The 19,189-nt window shown below is 40.1% G+C and overlaps 1 protein-coding gene across 1 annotated transcript in view; it reads right to left on the reverse strand.

Annotated features, from left to right (window-relative positions):
* The window catches only part of CLMN (calmin), a 106,211-nt gene that overhangs the window by 59,156 nt on the left and 27,866 nt on the right, over positions 1-19,189 (reverse strand). The window lies entirely within an intron of this gene.

Raw genomic sequence — 19,189 nt, forward strand, 5'->3', positions numbered from 1 at the left:
TTTTTTAAAAAGATATAGTGACAATTCTGAAACCTAGAAACTGAATCAAGCCTTAAAATTAAATTGGCAAAATACACTCATGAAAACAGTCACAACTAGGTTCTTAAAACATGATTAGATTCAAAGAAACCCTCCAATAAGAGTATGGTGATACATAGAACTTCTCATCCCTTTTTATTCCTGAAACCAATTTGTGAAATAGATTCAGTTGCGAGATGTACAAGATTGACCATTGCCCTTGGTAGCTGAACAATGGCTTGGAACTGGATCTCCCCAGTTCTAGTTCATGGTTTCCACCCCTCACTGTTTTCTCTGGGCCAATACCCCAGTTTTATAGAACTCTCATTATAAATTTCTTGAGTACACAGGTGTATACACACTCCACAAAAGTTGCATGATCTTAACACATCCTACGGAATGTATTTCTTTGCATCTACCCTTGTGAAAAGATGCAGCAAGAAACCAAAATTAAAATTAAATTAGACGAGCTCAGTTTTTAGGCTGCAGCTCATGTGTATAAAGTTTACAGCCTCTCTTAAGGGATCTCAGGGCATCGAGAGAACAGTAACAAGATTATAAATATTTTAATTACATAGAAAATACAAGCAGGTTGGTTCTTCTAGGCACGATGCCAGAAAAAAGTAACACTTGTTAGAATCCAATAACATAAGCAGGAAAAGGAAAATTGCCTGGTCTGGATTTAAATTTTAAAGAGTTTGGGGCTCCATAAAAAACATAAGGAGTTCATTCTTTTTCAATTAAGGCATACAAAAGAAAAATAGCATTCACTGTGATTTATGGCAGGGATGGGTGCTCAACAGTCTCATTGCATAATTCCCTTGACTTCTCTTACACTTCCACCCTGCAAGTGATGAGTTTAGAGCTGAATGAGAAGAAGAAGAGGACGAAATCTTCGGAAGTCCTGGCCTTCTCCCAAAGTGGCTGGAGTCGGCTGCGTATGTACCTGCATGGCAATAGCCAGCCTCCATAATTCAAGAAGCAAGTTTTGGGGCTTTAACTTCATCAGGATGAGTTGATGGATTTGGGGGGCGGGGGGCGAGCCCCACCTGGAGTTCAAAGAATGCTAGGTGTCTGTGTTCATACAATACACTGAACCATTTGCATTCACTCAACCATACTTGAGTTGGCAGGGGAGTTATTTCATATTTATATTGTACTATAATTACATCCCACATTTAATTTAGAAGGTCAAGGAAGCCCAATTTCATTCAAGCATTCAAGAACGTTAGGCCAATGTATTATTACTCCTTTTCTTACTGTTCCCTTAAATAAGAAGCCTGTGAAGAACTGAGCGACTATTTTTTTTTTATTTGCATTTATATCCCGCCCTTCTCCAAAGACTCAGGGCGGCTTACACTGTGTTAAGCAATAGTCTTCATCCATTTGTATATTATATACAAAGTCAACTTTATTGCCCCCAACAATCTGGGTTCTCATTTTACCTACCTTATAAAGGATGGAAGGCTGAGTCAACCTTGGGCCTGGTGGGACTTGAACCTGCAGTAATTGCAAGCAGCTGTGTTAATAACAGACTGTCTTAGCAGTCTGAGCCACCAGAGGCCTATTTTAATATTTTAATATTTTGCATTTATACTTTGTATATGTTTTAATATGAAATTGGGTTTTTTGGTTGTTTATTGTTCATTTGCTGTTGTTGTATGCCACCCAGAGTCAAATAGTTTAAGTTGGGAAGCCTTATCAATGTAGTTAAGTGTTTTTCCACCTTAGCAACTTTAAGATGTATGGATATTAACTCTCAGAAATCCTACCCATAGAATTATCTATTATTAAATTATAAAAACTGGCCGAAAGCTATTGAATCAGCTTCCATAGTTAAGAATGGACCAAAATCTTGATCTCCACTCTCCTAATCCAACATATCATCACTTCATGATACTGAGTGCATATAAAGCAAATTTACTGAGTTGAGTAAACTCTAGTTGCTAACCATCGTTAGATATGCTGTACAAATACTGCTAGTGTATGACCATGGGCATAACAAGTTTTTTTACCCACTCAAGATTACTAGCTTAACAACAAATATGTCTGATTTGTCCTATCTTTTAATCTTATTTCAAACTAACTCTTAAGATGCTGGTCTAGAAACCAGGAGCGTGCGAGTTCTAGTCTCATCTTAGGCAAGAAAACCAGCTGGGTGACTTTGGGCCAGTCACTCTCACTCAGCACAGCCTACCTCAAAGAGTTATTGTGGGGGGGAAAGAAGAAGAATGAACATTATGTATTTTGGCCAACATGGATTAATTATAAAGTAATAAAGGCTTGATAAAAGAGAGAGAGAGAGAGAAAGAAAGAAAGCTAGAAAGAAAGAAAGAGAAAGGAAGGAAGGAAGGAAGGAAGGAAGGAAGGAAGGAAGGAAGGAAGGAAGGAAGGAAAGATTTAAAGATGATTATCAAGGGCAGTCGTGCCAATTCCTTTGATCCCTTGGTTCCAGAATGCCTTGACTAATGTATGCAACCAAGCAATAATGCCTCATGGACATTCTAGAGCCTACCTTGCCATGGTCATCCAAGCTGAGTTGATAAACAATCTTAATCTCTCAACCCTTTAGGATTTGCACTGCCTTTTGTTGCCACTTAATAAGATGATGTTATTTACTAAAAATAACCTCTCTCATTCCAATGAGATTAGAATAGTAAAGTCGAATTTAATTGAAAAGTAACTTCACTCGTGGGGATGTCAATGGCTGTTAAGGTTGCACTGCACAAGATATGGGGCTGCTTACCTAGTAGCATACAATGCACAAATGTACTGATATTCTTCCCAGCAACCCTCAGTTTTAGCATCCTCTATGGACATTTTGAAGAGAAGTGGAAAAATAGTTTTTTGGATGAGGCTAGTAACAATGGCCTGGAGCAACAGTCTTCAACCTTTTTGGTTCCGTCAACACATCGGGAAAATTGAGAACATAAAGTGGTTTTCAAATGGCTGCTGGACAGCTTATCAGTCACAACATAGTAGCATCAAAATCTGTAAGGAGGTTTATTTCTCAAATTTAAATATCACTCATCTCTCACTGTTACAAAGTATCTAATTAACCAGAACACTACCTGTTGTCCTCTCTCAACTATCCCTGCTTACCTTTTCCCTTTTTTCTGGAAAGTGACAGAGTTAGAAAAAAGACTTAAACTTATGAAGTTATTTCATTGATTGGTTGATTTGTTTGTTTGATATCTATAGTCTCCCATCTCTGCATTTGAGGCCCAGAGTTATTTTTGCTAGAGGTATTTTGCTTTGCAATACACCAACTTTTTTTTCTTAAAAGGGTTTTAAAAAAAGATGTAAAGATGCCGGGAGGGCACTAATTAGAGACTGTAGGTCCAGAAGCATTCACCTCATCCAAAAGGATTCTTACATTGTGAGTTGGAGTAGACAACAGAAAGAGACTCAACAGTAAATCAAGCTATGCCCTGCTTAAGCCAAAAGTGGAAATCCATCTCATATAAACACCTTTATACAATCTTGTTCTACTACAAACAAAGGAGTGTTGCCAGCACATTAATATGAATCATCTGCTGGCTATGAATGGACAAAACTACACATTCACACCTCCTCCACAAACAAAAGCACTAATCTGCTCATGTGTATAATCTGCTGAGATCTAACTCCATATATATTTTAGTTGTTGTTTTTCTTAAAAGGGTTTTAAAAAAAGATGTAAAGTCAGGCAAGATGCCGGGAGGGCACTAATTAGAGACTGTAGGTACAGAAGCATTCACCTCATCCAAAAGGATTCTTACATTGTGAGTTGGAGTAGACAACAGAAAGAGACTCAACAGTAAATCAAGCTATGCCCTGCTTAAGCCAAAAGTGGAAATCCATCTCATATAAACACCTTTATACAATCTTGTTCTACTACAAACAAAGGAGTGTTGCCAGCACATTAATGTGAATCATCTGCTGGCTATGAATGGACAAAACTACACATCCACACCTCCTCCACAAACAAAAGCACTAATCTGCTCATGTGTATAATCTGCTGAGATCTAACTCCATATATATTTTAGTTGTTTTTTTTTTCTTGAGAAAGTTAACTATGCAATTGTATAGTAGTACAATTTGAAAAACAGCATGGCATGTCCATTTCAGACCTTTTTTTGCAAGCAATTCTGACTTTATGATTGTTTTTTTGTGTAGATCCAACTACTACAATAAAATACAGGAGCAGTTTGGGTTCTTATCAGGGGTGAAATTCAGCAGGTTCTGACAGGTTCTGGAAAACCAGTAGTGGAAATTTTGAGTAGTTTGGAGAACCGGCAAATACCACCTCTGGCTGGCCCCAGAGTGGGGTGGGAATGGGGATTTTGCAGTCTCCTTCCCCTGCCATGCCCACCAATGCCACGCCCACAGAACTGGTAGAGAAAATTTTTGAATTTCACCCCTGGTTCTTATGCATGTAAGATTTCACTGGGTTTCCTGCTACTTTTGAAGAATCCCTGCTCCTACAAAGACTTTTGAGAAATATAAATGGCAGCTACTAGATAATGGACCCAGAATACACAGGGCACTGACTGAGATGCAAAGCATTATGGACAAGATCCAGCAAGGAGGTTATCATCTTTCACACAAATCAGCTTCCCCCAAAGGGATATGTTTCGGCTGTAATTACTTCAATCCCTGTTATACCCTAATAAACAAGTTTATGGTAGCAAGGAATACTAACATTTTGGATCCACTGCATTTAGAATGTGCAGGGTTGCAGAAATTTATATGGCAATCAGTGATGGGTTGCTACCGATTCACCCCAGATTGGGCGAATCGGTAGCGGTGGTGGCGGGAGGCTCTGCCCACGCAACCAGACGCTTCTGCACATGCTCAGAAGTGTCGCGAACCGGTAGCGATGGGTTTTGAAACACCCCCCTGATGGCAATGGAGGAAAAACAAGAAATACTGGTAAATAAAACATTACAAGATGGCAACGAAAGAAGAGGACTGGGTTTCCCAGATTTAAAATTACATTTAGAAACATAGAAACAGAAATTATATTTAGAAACACAGGGCGTATCTAATAAAATGAAATTTAAGGGTGAGAAAAATAAGATTCTATATTTAGGCAAGAAAAACCGAATACCTGGCTCAATAGTAATAATTGCAAGAGGAATCTTGGAGTCCTAGTGGACAATCAGTTAAATGTGAGCCAGCAGTATGTGGCAGCAGCCAAAAGCCAATGCAGTTCTAGGTTGCATTAACAGAGGGATAGAATTGTTAATACCACTTTATCATGCCATGGTAAGACCACACTTGGAATACTGCATCCAGTTTTGGTCGCCACAATATAAAAAAGATGTTGAGACTCTAGAAAGAGTTCAGAGAAGTGCAACAAAGACGATTAGGGGATTGGAAACTAAAACATAGGAAGAATGATTGCAGGAATTGGGTATTTAATGAAAAGAAGGACTAGGGGTAAACATTATAGCAGTATTCCTCTATTTAACAGGCTGCCACAAAGAATGAGTCAACCAATTCTCCATGGTACCTGAAGGCAGAACAAGAAGTAAAATTTCTGTATGCGCAGAGGTGGCACTAAGCATTATGATGGAATGGTTGGTGAAGTTAACAGATTTTGCTGAAACTGATAAAATAACTTCTTTGTTCAGAGAAAAGACATTATTAACATTTATTGCTGCTTCGAAGCCTATTATGGATGTTTGTGTAAAAATGAGAAAAATGAACTTGTGACATGGTGAATATGCAGGATATATCATAGAAGGCAGAAGAATAGAATAGAATAGAATAGAATAGAATAGAATAGAATAGAATAGAATAGAATAGAATAGAATAGAATAGAATAGAATAGAATAGAATAGGTTTCTTGGCCAAGTGTGATTGACACACAAGGAATTTGTCTTGGTGCATCTGGTGTAACTTTAGAGATGGGTCAAAATATATTTATACTCATAACTGTAGTGAAGAATATCAGAAGTCACTTCTTTATACTCTTTTTTTCTTTCTTTTCTATTTTTAATTTTTCCCTTTTCTTACAATTTTGCTTTTTTTCAATAAAAATTACAAATTTAAAAAGTAAGTGTAAGACTGCAGAATATTGCTTTATTTGTATGCTTGCTCTGAAGTTTCTATGTATAACTTTTTCCTCAAACAAGCCAGTGTCTAAACATTATCTAAATGGTAACTAGCAATCTGGTTTGCTTCTACGTTCTCTAAAAATCTACATGTCATTCCATTCCAGATTTATTTTTGGCCATTGTCAGCGTAATACATATTTAAAATCTATTCCTGTCTTTAAGAATCCTACACAGTTTGCTATAATTTTCCCTGGTAAGAGTTATATAAAAATCCTTAATAGGATTGGCTTTTTATAGTTAATTATAGTTAAATGCATCCCAGAATCCTGAAATATATCACACAAGTGATAATTATCCTAACCTGTATTACAGAGTTAAAAGTGTACTTCTATCTAGACCTTACTACTCTAGAAGAGCGAAGATACAAAGCCTGATCCACAAAACCTTTAGGATGAATCTGTAGAATATCACTGGCCGACCACTAATGTTTGTTGCAAATTCGATTTTCAGAACAACTTTTGAACTTTCCCATTATTAGGTGTTATTTACCCAAGCTTGTGTGTTATGGGAACATTTAAAGTATTATTCCAGAGAAGTTCATGTTTAATATGAAAAAATTGGCTAAGAAGGGGGAAACTTCAGTCAAAGACAGAATTCACACTTTTTCCTGTCCCCCTAATATCTTAGCCAACATCTGTACTCTGAGCATTATTATGTTGCACTAATAAGTACAGAGATGGTTGGCTGTGCCCCCTAGATCAGTGGTGGGATTCAGCCAGTTCGCACCACTTTGGGAGAACCGGTTGTTAACTGTCAGAGCAGTTTGGCAAACTGGTTGTTGGAAGAAATCATTAGGGCAGAGAACCGGTTGTTAAATTACTTGAATCCCCCACTGCCCTAGATGTACTTAACACGGGTGTCAAACTAGCAGGCTGGATGCATCATGAGCAGGCCAGGCCCATCCCAGCTCTGCAAAGAGGGAAAAACATCGTGATATATCACATGACGGTAACATGACATGGCAAGTTTGACACCCACGCCTTATGCCAAGATGGTGGGAATGGGACCTTTCAGTATTCTCTCTGACATAATGTCTTCTTTTTTCTGAAGACATTTAGGGCTGGGTAGCAAAATGCATAATGTGAAATGCAGGTTGGGAGAAGAGGCTTGCTGGAAGCAAAGGAGAAAAGTGCCTGCAGTCAGAGAGTTGCCAAACTGTTGAATCTGCTTATGAGCATCTGTCATTACTTTAGTTGAAAGTAGGTTGACTTTGCATTTTAGAAAAATGACATGAAAACTCAGAAGTCTGGGTTTTTTTTAAAAAATTCACAATATCTTAATTTGCTCTAATATTTATAGAAATTCCAAACTGGAGCAAGAAGTTCTGTCAATTAAACTGAGGCAAATTTACATTTATCCCAAGAGCCATGCAAAAGGCCATGTCCCTGATGGCCTGCCAAGGAAAGCAATCTTTGTTCATAAAATAAATTTCTAAATTGAATTGCTGTTACTTTTTGATCAGAATTGCTATCTGTCCTGGATCTGCAGAGAAGGTCAAGCCTCCCATATCCTTCATGCCTCACCAAGTTTTTTTTTTTCACAGCACCATTATCATATCACTCTAAATTTTTTAGGAGACTGTACTTTTTAGACAAAATGGAACTGGCCAAATTCCACATTAAAATGTAATCCACTAGTTCCTGAAACAGCAGCAAAGTAGGTCAACATAAAATTTGCTCTTCTAATGGCTGAACCTATTCTGCTTCAGTAACAGGGAGGGAATAGTGTTGTTTCTACAGTTTTAAAAGGGGAGAAGTTGGCAAATCTCCTTGGTTTCCTATTTAGCCCCACCAAGCATCACTCGCTTCTTGAAAAGGTAGCCACCAATCACTTCCTGCTTCTTTTCCACTTGTGATATATTAGCCAAGTTATTTTGAATGGGGTTTAGTATAGGTCAGGGGTCCCCAACCTTTGCTGGCTGGGGTATTCTGGGAGTTGAAGTCCTCCAGGCTTAAAGTTGCCAAGGTTGGAGACTCCTGGAATAGGTAGTTCTTGACTTATGGCCGCAATTGAGCCCAACATTTCTGTTGCTAAGTAAACATTTGTTCAGTTAACTTTGCCCCATTTTATGACCTTCCTTGCTGTAGTTGTTAAGTGAATCACTGCAGTTATTAAGTTAGGAACAGTGTTCTTAAGTGAATCTGGCTTCCTCATGGACTTTGCTTCTCCGAAGGTCACAAAAGGGGATCACATGACCCTGGGACACAGCAACGGCCATAAAAATGAAACATTTGCCAAGCATCTGAATTTTGATCGCATGATCGTGGGGATGCTGCAAAGATTGTGACTGTGAAAATCAGTCCTGTCCCTTTTTTGAACGGTCACTAATGAACTGTTGTAAGTTGAGGACTACCTGTGCTCTTTCGGAAGAGTTGAAAGATCCGTGTTGAGAAACAGTCCCACTGACAGGTCAGAAGAGGAGCATTGCCGGCACTCCTTCTTTATCTCATGCCTCTGCTTCATGCCTGTGATCTGTTTGATGGGTCACAGAGGCATTGTCCAGACTCAAGCCAGGCGACTGGCAAACAAAAATCGATGTTTTCCTGGCCGTCCAACACAGAACCCCCTGTGTCACAACCGGCAGAAGCCCAGCAGAATTATTAATGGGAAAGCTCAGGTGCCCACTAGACCGTTTAAATCCAAACTATACACCGGAGGGTTACAAGGGGGGACTCGAAAAAACAAGAGGGATGGACATAGGCGACCGAGTGTGGGCACACAACTATGGTGAAGGCCCGACCTGGGTAGCAGGAAAAATCCTAAACATAACAGGTCCAAAATCATACTTGGTGGAGATACAGGATGGCCGGGTATGGAGGCGCCACATAGACCAAATAAGAAAACGCATAGCCGAACAATCCGAATTAGACGAAACAGGCCCTGACTATACAATGTTTGAATCCACAGCTGACTCAAACCCGGGAAAATCGCAGGACTTATCTGAGTTCCCGGAGGTCCAGCGACGCCAACAGGGTCCATTAGAAAACAGCAGGGACGACTCTGAAAATAATCCAGGGCCAGATGGCCTAGAGGAGGAGCTGAGAGGAGCAAACAGCCCCTCCGGTCAGCTCGACCCACTCCCAGGGAATGAACTGCGCAGGTCCGAAAGAGTCAGGAGACGCCCAGTCTATTTGCGTGATTACGTTGAAAAATAATATGTAAATATCATGTAAATATTGGTAAAGTGTTTTCTGGGAGGGAAGGAGTATAATGTATCTTTAAATGTTTTGGCGGGAAACAAGCACGTTGCTGATTGGTTGAAGCCGCCGGCCAAACTGTATATAAGGAGAGGTTTTTCCCCCAGCCGGGTTGCTGGGTTCACCATATAGTAAAGAGCTGTTGTCACTATCCTGGTCTCCTGCCTCGTTATTGCCCGAATCTAACATTTAGAGAGGGGTCAAAATATATTTAAACTCATAACTGTAGTGAAGAATATCAGAAGTCACTTCTTTATACTCTTTTTTCTTTCTTTTCTATTTTTAATTTTTCCCTTTTCTTACAATTTTGCTTTTTTTCAATAAAAATTACAAATTTAAAAAGTAAGTGTAAGACTGCAGAATATTGCTTTATTTGTATGCTTGCTCTGAAGTTTCTATGTATAACTTTTTCCTCAAACAAGCCAGTATCTAAACATTATCTAAATGGTAACTAGCAATCTGGTTTGCTTCTACGTTCTCTAAAAATCTACATGTCATTCCATTCCAGATTTATTTTTGGCCATTGTCAGCGTAATACATATTTAAAATCTATTCCTGTCTTTAAGAATCCTACACAGTTTGCTATAATTTTCCCTGGTAAGAGTTATATAAAAATCCTTAATAGGATTGGCTTTTTATAGTTAATTATAGTTAAATGCATCCCAGAATCCTGAAATATATCACACAAGTGATAATTATCCTAACCTGTATTACAGAGTTAAAAGTGTACTTCTATCTAGACCTTACTACTCTAGAAGAGCGAAGATACAAAGCCTGATCTACAAAACCTTTAGGATGAATCTGTAGAATATCACTGGCCGACCACTAATGTTTGTTGCAAATTCAATTTTCAGAACAACTTTTGAACTTTCCCATTATTAGGTGTTATTTTATTTATTTATTTATTTATTTATTTATTTATTTATTTATTTATTTATTTATTAATCGCATTTATATACCGCCCTATCTCCCGAAGGACTCAGGGCGGTTCACAGGCAAATAAAAACATATAAATACAGATTAAAATAACAATTAAAAAACTTATTCTACAAGGCCGAATATTTAAAAACAGTATAAATAATAAAACCCATTTTAAAACCAATAAATTTAAAATCTAATCCAGTCCTGCGCAAATGAATAAGTGTGTTTTAAGCTCGCGACGGAAGGTTCGGAGGTCCGGAAGTTGACGAAGTCCTGGGGGTAGTTCGTTCCAGAGGTGGGAGCCCCACAGAGAAGGCCCTTCCTGGGCGCCAGGCAACTGCCTGCAGCGGGACCCTGAGGAGTCCCTCTGTGAGAGCGCACGGATCGGAGAGCCGGTAGCAGTAGGCGGTCCCGTAAATAACCCGGCCCTATGCCATGGGCGCTTTAAAGGTGGTTACCAAGACCTTGAAGCGCACCGGAAGGCCACAGGTAGCCAGTGCAGTCTCGCAGGAAAGGTGTCATATAGGGGCCACGAGGGCTCCTCTATCACCAGCAGCTGCATTCTGGACTAACTGCAGCCTCGGATGCCCTTCAAGGAGCCCCATGTAGAGCATTGCAGTAATCCAGGCGAGGGCGTCACGGGCGTGGTGACCGTGCATAGGGCATCCCGGTCTAGAAAGGCGCAACTGGCGCGCAAGCGAACCTGGTAGAACACTCTCCTGGAGCGGCTGTCAAATGATCTTCCAGAGACAGCCGTTCATCCAGGAGGACGTGGTTGCGCACCCTCTCCATCGGGGCCAATGACTCGCCTCCAACAGTCAGCCGTGGACTCAGCTGACTGTACCGGGATGCCGGCATCCACAGCCACTCTGTCTTGGAGGGATTGAGCTTGAGCCTGTTTCTCCCCATCCAGACCCGTACGGCTTCCAGACACCGGGACATTTATTTACCCAAGCTTGTGTGTTATGGGAACATTTAAAGTACTATTCCAGAGAAGCTCATGTTTAATATGAAAAAATTGGCTAAGAAGGGGAAAACTGCAGTCAAAGGCAGAATTCACACTTTTTCCTGTCCCACTAATATCTTAGCCAACATCTGTACTCTGAGCATTATTATGTTGCACTAATAAGTACAGAGATGGTTGGCTGTGCCCCCTAGATCAGTGGTGGGATTCAGCCAGTTCGCACCACTTTGGGAGAACCGGTTGTTAACTGTCTGAGCAGTTTGGCAAACTGGTTGTTGGAAGAAATCATTAGGGCAGAGAACTGGTTGTTAAATTACTTGAATCCCACCACTGCCCTAGATGTACTTAACACGGGTGTCAAACTAGCAGGCTGGATGCATCATGAGCAGGCCAGGCCCATCCCAGCTCCGCAAAGAGGGAAAAACATCGTGATATATCACATGACGGTAACATGACATGGCAAGTTTGACACCCATGCCTTATGCCAAGATGGTGGGAATGGGACCTTTCAGTATTCTCTCTGACATCATGTCTTCTTTTTTCTGAAGACATTTAGGGCTGGGTAGCAAAATGCATAATGTGAAATGCAGGTTGGGAGAAGAGGCTTGCTGGAAGCAAAGGAGAAAAGTGCCTGCAGTCAGAGAGTTGCCAAACTGTTGAATCTGCTTATGAGCATCTGTCATTACTTTAGTTGAAAATAGGTTGACTTTGCATTTTAGAAAAATGACATGAAAACTCAGAAGTCTGGGTTTTTTTAAAAAAAATCACAATATCTTAATTTGCTCTAATATTTATAGAAATTCCAAACTGGAGCAAGAAGTTCTGTCAATTAAAGCGAGGCAAATTTACATTTATCCCAAGAGCCATGCAAAAGGCCATGTCCCTGATGGCCTGCCAAGGAAAGCAATCTTTGTTCATAAAATAAATTTCTAAATTGAATTGCTGTTACTTTTTGATCAGAATTGCTATCTGTCCTGGATCTGCAGAGAAGGTCAAGCCTCCCATATCCTTCATGCCTCACCAAGGTTTTTTTTTCACAGCACCATTATCATATCACTCTAAATTTTTTAGGAGACTGTACTTTTTAGACAAAATGGAACTGGCCAAATTCCACATTAAAATGCAATCCACTAGTTCTTGAAACAGCAGCAAAGTAGGTCAACATAAAATTTGCTCTTCTAACCTATTCTGCTTCAGTAACAGGGAGGGAATAGTGTTGTTTCTACAGTTTTAAAAGGGGAGAAGTTGGCAAATCTCCTTGGTTTCCTATTTAGCCCCACCAAGCATCACGCGCTTCTTGAAAAGGTATCCACCAATCACTTCCTGCTTCTCTTCCACTTGTGATATATTAGCCAAGTTATTTTGAATGGGGTTTAGTATAGGTCAGGGGTCCCCAACCTTTGCTGGCTGGGGTATTCTGGGAGTTGAAGTCCTCCAGGCTTAAAGTTGCCAAGGTTGGAGACTCCTGGAATAGGTAGTTCTTGACTTATACATGGGAGCCCAACATTTCTGTTGCTAAGTAAACATTTGTTCAGTTAACTTTGCCCCATTTTATGACCTTCCTTGCTGTAGTTGTTAAGTGAATCACTGCAGTTATTAAGTTAGGAACAGTGTTCTTAAGTGAATCTGGCTTCCTCATGGACTTTGCTTCTCCGAAGGTCACAAAAGGGGATCACATGACTCTGGGACACAGCAACGGCCATAAAAATGAAACATTTGCCAAGCATCTGAATTTTGATCGCATGATCGTGGGGATGCTGCAAAGATTGTGACTGTGAAAATCAGTCCTGTCCCTTTTTTGAACTCACTAAATGAACTGTTGTAAGTTGAGGACTACCTGTACAGCATGCACATCAGTGGTGGGTTTCAATTTTTTTTACTATCGGTTCTGTGGGAGTGGCTTGGTGGGTATGGCAGGGGAAGGATACTGTAAAATCTCTATTCCCTCCCACTCCAGGGGAAGGTTACTGCAAAATCCTCATTTCCTCCCAATCAGCTGGGACTCGGGAGGCAGAGAATAGGTGGAGGCGGGGCCAGTCAGAATTTTTACTACCGGTTCTCCGAACTACTCAAAATTTCCACTACCGGTTCTCCAGAACTGGTCAGAACCTGCTGAAACCCACCTCTGATGCACAAGATCCCCATTACTACTTAATATGGTCATTGAATATAGTAGTGATCTCCAATATGGTACTCAGAGACTTTTACTTGGAGCCCATCACACTTCTTGTTTCCTATGACTTTTTAATTGCTCTGATTAGGTTTTGATACTGAAGAATTATAGGATAATTTAAAAAGATTTACAAACTTTCTGTCATGCAGTGCAAGGGAGAAGAGACAGTATAGCCATATTAATAAATAAAGCTAAACATGGTAAAGCATCTCCAGTCATACTTTCCTGGCAACTGCACCCATGAAATTTTCTTGGTGGAATCAGAACCGAAAGTCCCTAGTCATGTCCCATTCAAATACTAAAGAAGACCAAGGCCACCTACAATAGGCTAATTATTCTGAGACATATAGAAAACAAATAATAGAATAATAGAGATGAACTAGTGTTGAGTATCTAGCTATGTCTTACATTGCTACTATTTTGTAAATGTTCTTATACTTCCTTCCACTCCCCGCTCTGGATCTATTTTTATTGAGAGTGCCCACAATGTACTTTAAAATTTTCAAGTGGGCCATCTGGTCTCCCAAAAGCAGATGATTTGTGGTTTCCATGATAGTAGGGGCACAACTGTACCAATTATTTCATTCTGCTAATAGCTGAGCATGCAGAGTTACCAAGAATTCTTCCTCATGTTCAACATGTTTTAAGTCTGCAAAATAAATGCATATTTTGAATATTTATCTTCAACAATGTCTAAAGTGATATTCGAATGCCAATTTCCTGAAAATCAATCCCCACCTATAGAACAAACAAATCATTCATATCTCTTATCTTTCTCACTTTTCAATATCCTGGTATATAAGTATTGTGAAACATGCTAACAATTTACTCTCTTAACATATTTTATAACCTTGTTTGGACTTCCCAAAAGAGATAAAGTAATTGGGGGAGTGGGGTGGGGGTGGGGGTAAAGTGAGCCACTTTAAAATTTATTATTTCTCTCCAATAATATGGCAACAATCTGGTTCTGTAGAAGAACAGCAAACAAAACCATAGTTTTTCAATGAAAGCCAAGCATTCACATTCAAAGATATGAAAACAACTTAATAAGCAGGCCCATATCCATTTCAAAGCAAGACAAAATGCCTATTGGAATAACACTGAAGAAGAATGAAGAAGCTGCATATTGCTGAGAATATTGTAGCCCAGGGGTGTCAAACTCGATTTCATTGAGGGCCACATCAGGGTGGTGTTTGACCTTGGGGGGCAGGAGGGTGTGTGTGGCCAGCTCGATGTCACTCATGTTGGGGACGGCCGTGGTGGTCTGAGTGCTCTGCCAGTGAAAACGGGCTCCTGAGCTCCATTTTTGGCTGTGATGGCTTCCTGTAACCTCTGCCATCAAAAATGGGCAGCCTCCCAAGCTCCATTTTCACTGGCAGAGGCACCATGGGCTGGTCCTTTGCTGTTTCCAGGGCAACCCCGTGAGCCAGATCTAAGCAACCACAGGCTGGATCCGGGCCCCAGGCCTTGAGTTTGACACCACTGCTATAGCCTCTACATCATATTACACCAGCTCAGAAGTATGAATGACATAAAATCTGTTATGTCCTCAGAGTTACGACCCGAGGAACCTTTGCCTGTTGCTGGCCGCCTCTGATTGGTCCAGGCGCGGCTAGCCCAAAAAGCGGGAAACCGGTTGCCTTCTGATTGGTTCTTCAGACTTGACAGCTAGCTATTTAAGCTGCTGTCAAGGCAAGGAATGTTGTTGTTCTGAGGAGCACGTTAGCTCTAATCGTTATTCTTGAATGTTGAATTGCTAATAAAGTCTGTTACTACTTTAACCTTCGGACTTCATTATTGTTCGCCAAAATAGAACAAAATCAGAATACATTTTTGCGTGGTATGGAATTAAACCACAGGATTATCGGCTTGAGTATTTTCAACTCCTTTACAAGCACTCTGTTGTAGAGAACACTGTAGTAAAACTACCGTTCTTGACAGGCCAGGTGAAACCACTGAAAAATGTAAAAAATCACTGAAATAATCACTCAATAAAAACAAAGAGAGACAGGTATTGGAGCTGATAAAATTACTAAAGGCTGGTGGTGTTATGGTAATTTATTTGCTTCATTCACTCTTTCAATGACAGTTTAAGGAAATATCAAATTTGTGGAGACAGGAAATAATTGATTAAATTTTCAAGAAAAAAGAGAATGAGGGATGCAAGAATTATTATGGAATATATTTGTCCATTGTAGGCAAGATATTTATGAAAGAAATCCAAGAAAGAGCCAGTTTGCTGTAGTGGTTAAAGCAACTGGCTGGAACCAGGAGACCATGAGTCCACTTTAGGCAGCAAGATACTGGATTTCCTCAGGCCAGTCACTCTCTCTCTGACCTAGGAAGGAGGTAATGGCAAACCACTATTGAAATCCTGCCAAGAAAACTACAGGGACTACTATAGGCAGTTACTAGGAATCAACCTTGACTCAAAGGGACAAAAAAAAAACAAAAATATCCAAACAGTCAGAGTAGACAGGAAAATCTAGCCCAAAAGAAAATAGGCCATTTTTTTCCCTAGAATGGAATTTTATGAGCAAATATATGAACTACAATAATTCCTCAAGGAATGCATCAGTTATGGAAATAGGCTGTTAATTTACAGCAGTATCTGTCAGAAGCCGTTGGCCAAGCCTATGAAAGGCAGTCACTGCAGAATGTGTGCCATCTAAAGTAATAACCTCCTGCAGGAGGCATATGAGAAATCACATTTTTGTTAAAGGCAAAATATCCAACAACTTCCCTCTGTCATAGAACCATAGGGTTGGAAGGGACCTTGGACATCTTCAACCTCTGGATGGCTGTGTAATCTTTTCTTCAAAACCTCCAGAGATGGCCTGGAAAACCTTCAGTGTGACAGATGCACTAATGTGACATAAGGCTGCGCTGCATCTCTCTTGCTCTCTAATATTGTGATGATGCAGTCGTGTGGAAAGTCTTTGCTGGTGAGCAGAGTGTCAAATTTGGACAAGATGAATTCATCCCAGATCTAATGTTTGCTTAACAATACTATTGGTAGTCATGCTTTATCAGCAGCATTTTCATCTTGAAAACAACACAAAGGCTTACAGCAGCTGCTGGCATTTCTCTGCTCTCTGAACTGCTCAGGCCCTTTCATCCAGAAAAGAATTTCGACTGCAAATAGCCAAACTTTGATAGGCCAGTTAGCTAGCTCTCCCCGATTGCTAGGGGCTGGAACCTAGATTATTAAGATTATTATTATTAAGATTATTTATCAAAACCTTCTACCTGTAAATGAGTACTTTAATTTCAACCATAATAACACAAGGGCTATCAATAGATTTAAACTCAATGTAATTCGCTCCAATCTTAATTGTAGGAAATATGACTTCTGCAATAGAGTAGTAAATGTCTGGAACAATCTACCTGATCCTGTTGCTAGTCTTGCTAATCCCCATACCTTTTACCTTAAACTGTCTACCTTGGACCTTTCATGTTTCTTAAGAGGACCCTAAAGTGGGGGGTGCATAAGCGCACCAGCGTGCCTACCATCCCTGTCCTATTGTTCCCAATTATATGTAATCATTCTATGTGTTTATGGCTATATTTTGCCTATTTATATCCTTTTTTTGTGTCAATTTTTTTTCATGTGTCCATGTCTATGTTTATACTGTTACTTGTTTCCTTGTACTTGTTAACAAAATAATAATAACAATAACAATAACCTGGTCTCTTGAACTCTGAACAGGAGGAAGACTGAGGGGACTTGGAGTGAGAGGTGGTTTCTAAGGAAGGAAATTGGAATCAAAATGCAGGGGAGCAGAATTACCTGTCCAGCAGCTCAGAGGCCACTTCTGGGAAGGGAATAAAAAAGGCTGGAAAAACAGGACTGAGAGGGGGATGAAAAGTCAGTGTTTTCTGAGGGAGAGAACTGCTGAATATTCTGGGCTGTGGATTGCATTCCTGCTGCCATGAGAGAAATAACAATCTAATTCAGCAGCGGAGCTCAGAAGTGGCTGCATTCCTGATCTGGCTGCAGTTTTTCTGATTCATCACCTTAGGCTACAAAGAACTATTATCTTAATTAAAACCTCACAAATTTCACAAGGTGTTTCAAGGTGTGTTTGGACCAGACGGGCTGGTCATCTTAGAAGAGGGACAGAAGGACCCGATCATCATCAGCCCCTTCAGGGGTGAGAGCTACAGCTCATTTTTGCAGACAGTGAAAATGTAGAGTCAATGGGATAGAAGTAAAACAACTGGTCAACAATAAGCAATAATACAGGAATATGTCCTATGATAGGGGTGTCAAACTGGCAGCCCGTGGCCAGATGCATCATACGCAGGCCACCCCCACCCCAACCAGGGTGAAATGTCAAAATTTTCCCTACCGGTTCTGTGGGTGTGGCTTAATTGGTGGGTGTGGCTTGTGGTCAGATGACTGGGTGAGCGTGGCCAATAACAATAAATAATAAAAATAATAAACAAAGTATACAAAACAATAAGAGGTACCAAAAAACAAATTTCATACTTTACACACACACAACACAACAGACTCACACACAATGTAAAAGCAGCTGCACCTCACCCAAAATGGCCCCTGCAACAAGCAGGAACCTCACACAGCCACAAAAAGCTCAAAAACCAACTTTCACACTTTATACACACACAACACAACACAACACAACTGACTCACACACACGCACAAAATGCCACATACTGCTTTGTGAGATTTTGTGTGTTTGTGTAGTTAGAGTGAAACACTACAGAAACACAGAAATCTCTTTAAAAATAAAGGTACCTACTAATTGCCTTTTTTTGGGAGCGGACCGGTCTACCTTCTTTAAAAATAGAGGCACCAGTCTACTAGCCACCTACAGCGCTGATCAGCTGTAGTGCTACCCTTTGAAGTGCCGCAGCAATCATTTAAGTCCATTTGCAGCTATATCACCACCGAGAGCTTCAGGGACAGAGAAGAAGAACAGCGAGGCGTGGGTGGTGGTGGGGGCAGGGATTTTTGCTATCAGTTCTCCGAACTACCCGCCCCCATCGCTACCGGATCACATGATCCAGTCCAAACCGGGAGCATTTCACCCAACCCCAAGTCTGCAAATGGGAAAGAAATCGCAAAATGTCACGTGATGGCAATGTGATGTGGCGAGTTTGACACCCGTGCTATCTGACATCAGCAGCCCAGTAGCAGCCACAGCTTCATATTCTCCATATTGTGACCATTATCAGAGCATGCTAAGGATTTCAAGAACAAGGCTCCTTTTTTAAATATATGTCACTACTAACAGTACTGGAAATTATTATAGTTCTGCAACTGTACCACAAAGGGTGCAGATAATTGGAAGGAGAGATTAAAACAACTTTCAAAATAAATGATTAGGCCATAAAACCAAACAACGGTTCAACTTTTGTAAAGGTGCATAACTATTTGTTGAAAGCACTTATTTCCTGCAGTTAACCAGATGTCAAGACTTCTGGATCAAAATTTATTTTGCTTTCTCTGTCTTGAATTTTAAATATGTGTATTTTTCACCTGAAAATACTTCCAACTATTCCAGGCAGCTGACAGCAACTATAGCAACAATAAAACTAATACTGGAACTAAAACTAACATGTTTTAAATAATAAAAAGAACAAAAAACAAGCTCCCCACAAAAAATCTTGGGATAATAAAACAAGTTATAATTTTAATTAAATGGATAAATTAGTAATGTCAACGAGATAATGGTTTTGTCTCCAATTGCAGAGAATTCTAACAATCACAGCCCCAAATGCAGACAATTGTAGGAAACTAGAAAATTAAAATTTGAAGGCAAAAGAACATTGACAAGTGAGCATG

Source organism: Ahaetulla prasina, chromosome 1 (genome assembly GCF_028640845.1).
Source record: "Ahaetulla prasina isolate Xishuangbanna chromosome 1, ASM2864084v1, whole genome shotgun sequence".
In the NCBI taxonomy this organism is placed as follows: Eukaryota; Metazoa; Chordata; class Lepidosauria; order Squamata; family Colubridae; genus Ahaetulla; species Ahaetulla prasina.